Source organism: Pteropus alecto, unplaced genomic scaffold (genome assembly GCF_000325575.1).
Source record: "Pteropus alecto unplaced genomic scaffold, ASM32557v1 scaffold22, whole genome shotgun sequence".
NCBI classification, from domain to species: Eukaryota; Metazoa; Chordata; class Mammalia; order Chiroptera; family Pteropodidae; genus Pteropus; species Pteropus alecto.
Genome location: NW_006434839.1, coordinates 5,367,262 through 5,374,116, shown reverse-complemented (window position 1 = coordinate 5,374,116; position 6,855 = coordinate 5,367,262).

Here is a 6,855-nt window from a genome sequence, read left to right as displayed (position 1 = left end):
CCGTCTGAACTGGGGTGCAATCCCTAGCCCTGCCCTACGTAACTTCAATTCAGAGTCCTTCTTTGCTCAGGCTTTGATCCCCCACCCCTGCCCACCCAAGTCTCACCTTATCCAAGGCTCTCACTTCTTTGAGCTACTTCAACATTTTGTTCCTCTGACACTCACACATCCAGTCTTGTTTTAGAGTTAACTATGTAAGCTTTTTCAGAATACGAGAGTACGCATTGTCTTATCTTTGTATTTCCTGAAGTACCAGGCATAGTGCCCATCCCAAAGGAGATGTTTGACTAAGTGTGAGAATAAATTAAACCCCAATCTCTCTTTGACATCTGAGGACCAATTGTGCCCTTCATCCTATTTTCTCTCGAACATAACTGTCCTTAAATATGCGAAGACGATTACTTTGTCCTTATTCATTATCTGTACAAAATCCAGAAGATACCAGCTAACTTGGTAATCTAAGTCAACATAAACAAAACTCAACAGAAGCACAAAATAGTCAGGAAGTCCTTAAGGGTCCTATTTGTCAACCATCCTCTGACTTAGTCTGTGACTTGTGATAAATGGTGTCTCTTCGTACTCCTTCTTCTACCACCACTGAGCTAAAGTAAAGGGGAGAGAAAACATACCACCCATACCTTAGTCATTTTTAAACATAAACAAGACAGCTGGCAAAGCACTTGGAGTTTTGAAACAGAAAGGGAGTACGACCAAGGTCACAGATAAATGTAGTTGAGTATGGGTAACAATTAGTTCTAGCTGTGCTACAAAATTTGTGTGACCCAGGACAAAAATCTAACTTCTTGGGGCCTATTTGTCTACTTTTGCATATTATGGAGACTGATACAAGCCAAAGAATTCATGCTACTGAAACATTAAAAAAATTTTTTAAGTCTTTTAGACCTTATCATGCATTTTATAATCATTATTTTAGTTTTGCAAATACTAAGGCTGAAGATAAGAAAGCCGTAGATCATTTTCTCTTTAAATGCTCTTATTTATGAGCTGTGGAGTTCTTAAATTGCTTAGCCTCCCCGCCAACACACACACACACACACACACACACACACACACACACACACACACACACACACACATATTCCATTTGGCCTATTGATTTCTGTTGCTCTTGTACACCTACTTCATTCAACTATGAAGAGGAGCTATGGAAGTGCAATGACTACACTTATAAACACGAGCCTACCACACTCAGTTTCCCTCAGAGATGAATCAAAGGCAGAATATGTTCTTCAGAGTGACCAGTTCCTATTAGATGCTCCCCGAATGTTTGGGACAATGTTTTATGTTCTTTCCCAAGTTATTCGGATTACCACCAATAGAAATAATTTTTACCCTTTAAAGGGATTTTTCTAACCATAGACTCATTTCTTTAAATCCATTTTAGAAATGTGTTTTCAAAGGCATCTCTTTCTGGTAGAAACTGCCTGAGTGTCTGAAGGCTATGTCTGGAGTAAATTAACAGTGCGTTAGGCACAAAGAATGACTACTAATCTTTGTGACAAAATGAGTATTTGCTTTTTAAAGACTTCATGCCAATGATCTCATTTATCTTCCACTTAGACCCCTTGGGCAGAAATAGATACATCTGACAATCATACAAAGGGTATGTCTCGTGATTTTATTTAAGGTATATGAGCTGTCTGACTTTTTAAAGTTTATATACTCTAAATATAATATGGATTTTAAATGACGTTGGTAAAAATTTGATTAAAAAAACTCAAAGAACATGTGCAGGGTAAGCCATGACTTCGAGTTCGGGTGAACTGTTGGAAAGCACTAACTGCCTTTAGCTCTTTGCTGGTTATCATAGCATAATCCTTGTAGAAATACATTGTTGACAGCTATTACCTATTCACGAAATACAATTATTCATATACATTTAACTATGGACTACTCTCCTCTGCAATTTCTAGAACAATTCTAATGCGATTTAGCCTAGAAAATGATGACATCCAACTTGGCATGCAGCAACTCCCTCCCCGCCCCGCCCGCCCCAAACTGCAGTAAAACGCAAATAAAATTGCCTTTAACATCCAGACTAACATGTTAACCATTAAAATACTCCTCTGTATGATGAGCCTTTGGAAAACAAACTATTGACTATAAATCAAAAGTGCTTCATTGGAAAAGAGGATGTTAAAAAGAGAGAAACCACTTCAAGGCAAACATGTGGACAGGTGCCATTCGAACCAAGGAATATACAAAATAGCTGCCAGCTAGTTCATTGGTCAATCACAAGAAGCTCCCTCAACTTATTGCCTGACAAATTAAGCTAATAGCTTATAAAGTCAGAGCACAAATCTGGAGTAAGATGTTAGATTAAAGCTACATATTTAATTTCATGTCTTCCTAAAGGTCTATTAAAATTAGAAGTAGAAAAAAAAACCAGAGAGAACAGGTGAGATGACAGGATAAAATGCGGTGACCTAGAGAGCAGATGGTTCAGCGCACTCCCTTGGCTGATCTGAGAAGCCTCAAGCTAACAGTGGGGAAAGCTGAGATCCAACCCAGTGCTCACCACACAATCCTCATGTGCACAGAAACTGAGAGTACCAGGGACTCCTAGAATCAAGGATAAAATGTGAGGGGTGGGGCTGAAAGAAAAATTACTGAGAAAGATGTTTTAAGAACTTAGTTCCCTAGATTTATTCCCCAATTTCACACCATAACGCAACCACACTTATCCTAAGCAGGCAGATATTTGGAGACGATCTCTGGAGAGGAAAGAATTCAAAACGGGGATTAAGTAAATATAAGCATTATGAATAGAGAAACCACCAGGACAGCTCTGGGAGTCAGTCTTGCTCCCTGGGGGCAGCCATCATTAAGACTCCTCTCTGGAATCTGACCAGCTCAAAAGAAGAGGGCTGAAGACATTCACAGGAGAAGTTTCCCAACACAGAGCCCATCCAGATCTTCCAGCAGGGAAGTTCAAGCTTGGCAAACCTCCGAGTTTCCAAAACTTCCTATCAGCTTTTTAGCCACAGTCATGAGCAGATAACCAGGGATCACCGGGGATGTGAGAAGTCTCTAATATGTAAGTCAGAGATCAAAGCAAACAGCCAAAACCAACCTGGAGAAACAGAAACAACACAAAGAGAAGAAAACTATGAACAAGAGAGTTGAGGTAAAACTTGCCAGAAAGAAGAGCAAACGACAGATGGAAAACTGGAAAAGAGAAAAACAGAAGTTCAGAAGGTCCGATATTTGAATCGTGGGATTTTTAGAAAGGGGTAATAGAGAAACAATTGTGAGAAATTCACTAATGAAATAAAAATTTCCAGAACTGAGGGAATCGTCAGATTTTAAAAGCCTACCATATGTACAGTGTGCCCAGCACAATAAATTAAAAGACCCACAGCAAGAAGCAACATTGTGAAATTTCAGAACACAAAAGACAGAATTCCTATAAGCTTCCAGAGAAGGAGAAACAAAAATGACATATAATCAGAGTGGTTTTAGACTTTTTTAACAGCAATCCTAGGAGACAACGGATTAATGTCTTCGAAATTCTAAAAGAAAAAGAATCTACAATTTAGAATCCCCTATCCACCAAATGGTCAACTGAAACGGTATTTTCAGATATGCATATTACTAAATTATTTATCTTCCGCACACTTTTCTCAAGTTACTGGAGGATGTCACTCCAACAAAATTAGGGAATTAAAAAAAAAAAAAAAAAGACTAGGATGTGGCATACAGGACTATAGAGAGGAAAGGCCCAAGAAAGAAGAGAAGTGAAAAGAAATAGTAGGAATAACAGCTGTGCACCAGATCTAAGTATTGAGACCTGAGAGACAGACATTAAGACATCAGTCCCAAGATTCTCACTGCTATTATACCGACAGACTGCCCGAGTCAGTTTGGTCTGGGTTCTTTTCTGTACTTATCTGATTTTGACCAAATCTAATGAAATTTCTGTTCTCCCCTCCATGCCCTGGTCAATGGCTCCACAGACGCTTATTTTAAACCAGCCCACCCCTGTGGGTGTGATCCGACCTACTCCAGAGAGCTGGAAGGAAGCCATGGTGAGTTTAGACACAGAAAACAGACCATCTCTTTGCCAGACGTCCGGGATCCGGCTGACACGAGTGCTCTGTCAGAAGCCCTGACTGCGCTGGACCCCGTCTCCCAGGATTCACTCGTGACTTTGAACACGGTCTTCCTCAAAATGCCTTTTATAAATTATCAGAGAAGGTAAAGTCAAACTATGGCCCACACAATCTGTTTATCTTCTCCTGAAAGCCTCAATCTAATAATCTTGACAATATCGCCCTTTCCTTACACAGCTAGGCTTGGCTTTACTACTCAGCTTTCTCGAATCAAACAATGTGTATTATTCAGGGATACAAACATAAGTGGCAAAACTCTAAAGAAAAGAAAGATTAACACAGAAACCAAGATAATGGTTATTTGTGGTTGGTGAGGAAAGAAAAGGAAGTATGTTGGAGGGGGTCTTCTAAGAAATGGCAGGTTCTGTTTTTTACTGGGGCAGTAGGCACACAGGTATTTATTGTTTTTGTTATTCCTTAAGTGATATTTCTATGCTTTATAGTCTTATGTATGACTCACTAAACATAATCACAGCACAGCCTTGCAAGGTACATTTCCCTTCTTTTACAGAAAAGGCAACATTTTTATTGATATACCCATATCTCAGGAAAAGCCAATAGCCAACCTCACCTCCGAAGCCTTGATTACAATTCAATGCTACCTGATTATTATATATGTGTTAATCAATCACTTTGCAGTGCAAGACAAATATTCAGAGGATTGAAGCCAAGTTCACAGGACAGAGAGAGCCTGAGTTTTTAGTCCTCTCTTCTCCATCCCAGTAACATTTTGGTAAATTAAAAAAAAAAAAAATTTACTATTCACTCAGTCGACATCTATTTGTAGTGACATATGAGACTAATCTGTTTACATTTCTCAAAAAACTATGTTGAAAAAAAAATTTTTTTTGATGGGGGGAGGTCAGGGGTGTTGGTAGCAAAAAGTAAAAAGTAAAGGTAAGAAGGAGAAAATCAGTCTGAAAGCACAGAATGTAGTATTTAGAAGATCTACTTAATTCATCCCACAAAGATTCCCTTAATGGATGTGGCTGAAAACGTAAACTCCAGCTTTGAGCTTCTGAATGTAATCCCAGTCAGGACACACAAACTATACAGAATCCTAGGAATCTGGTAGGCAACATGGCAGTTCTGTCCTCCGCTGCCTTTTGGTCAGTGGCGTGACCAACTCTCTGTCATTAGGCGTTCCCTAGAATGGCTGGTCATAAAAGACTGGACGGTGGGTGTCTACATCAGCGTTCCCACCGTGGTACTCTCGCAAGGCGCTGCTACGCGTACGGCACACTGGCGGCTGCTGCTCCCGCCAGGCTGACCCAAGACGACCAGCATCTCAGCGCATCAACAGCCCAGCCGTCTGCTCCCTCCTGGCACATAAGGCTTCTCCGTTGGGAAGGCTCAGTCTGCGTAACACAACAGCATAGCAGGTATCTTCTACGGAGAGCCACTGGAAGGGGACTCTTGAGGACAAGATGAGCTGAACTTCATGATGGCAAAGACTGACCATACGAGGAATTTTTTTTTCTAATTTCTTCTTCTATACCATCCTCTCTATTATTGAAGATGTAAAATCAATGGAAACTTCTTATGATTGCTATCACAAAATGTTTTGAACCCGCATGCAATAAAATGGAAAAACAAAAAACAAGAACCCAAGGGTCATCATCAAGTTTTCTGTTTTATTTAAGATTTTAGTTTTAATTCTGAAGAAAGAGGTACATTTCCTTGTTTTTAGTTTTAGCGTCAGGTTATAACCAGGTTTCTGTTTTTTTTTTTTTCTCCTGTCTTTTCAATACTGCACAAACGTCCAGAAACTACAGGGTTAAGTAAAAGCTGCAGGCAAGGAGGTCAGAGATTTGCTCCAGATGGTTATCAGGTGGCCCCAGAGCAGTGCTATATCTCAGAGTGCCTTAGTCAGGTGAATTTAAGGTAAAAGAAAAAAAGATTCTGACAGATGAGAAAGACCAAAGAAATCATTTCTATTTCAGCTCTTATATTATGCATAGGTATTAAATCTGTGAATACTTTTTTTCTTTAAAACATCTGAATTTACTTTAAATCTAAAGCCAAAAAATTTTTTCTCCTTAAAAAAAATCACTTCTCCCCTCATAAACTCTTTAGCAATTGGCCAGTTGCTACTACAGATCAATTTGTCTTTCCATCACCTTCCAATAAATTCTTTTGCTTAACGACACAATCAAGTCCTCTCCATCAACTTGCCAAAAGAATTAAAAGTTAAATTAAATTAAATTAAAAGTGTTTTCCCTGCAATAGTGATAAGCTGAGTATCAGATGGATGCCAGGACCACTGCTTTCCCCCATGCATTTAGCAATCTCATTTCAATTAACCTGGTTTTCAAACTTCTGCAGTTGATAATGCATTTATTTGACCTTTCCTATAGATTAATCGTCATTTCTGCTAAGCAGATTATGTCATTATTATGCGCAACAGAGAAACAGTAATTTTCTAAGTATCGAGACTGCCCTTTGATTTCTTTTTTTTCCCTCCTTAAAAAGGCATTTTTAGGAAACATTCAACAGTGTCACTCAAATGCTGAATCAACAGAAACTTTTACAATTAAAAAAAAAAGATGGTAATGACCCTGTGATCGCATTGCATCTGGGGGTAGGGAGAAAAAAACTGATCAGGAACTGGATTCTTCAGAACTTAAGAGATGAGAAGGGAGCTGTGGGTGGGCTGGGAGGGAGAAAACAGGGCGGGGCAAATCCTGCATTTTCTAACGGTTTCTCCTTCTTCCCTAATGGC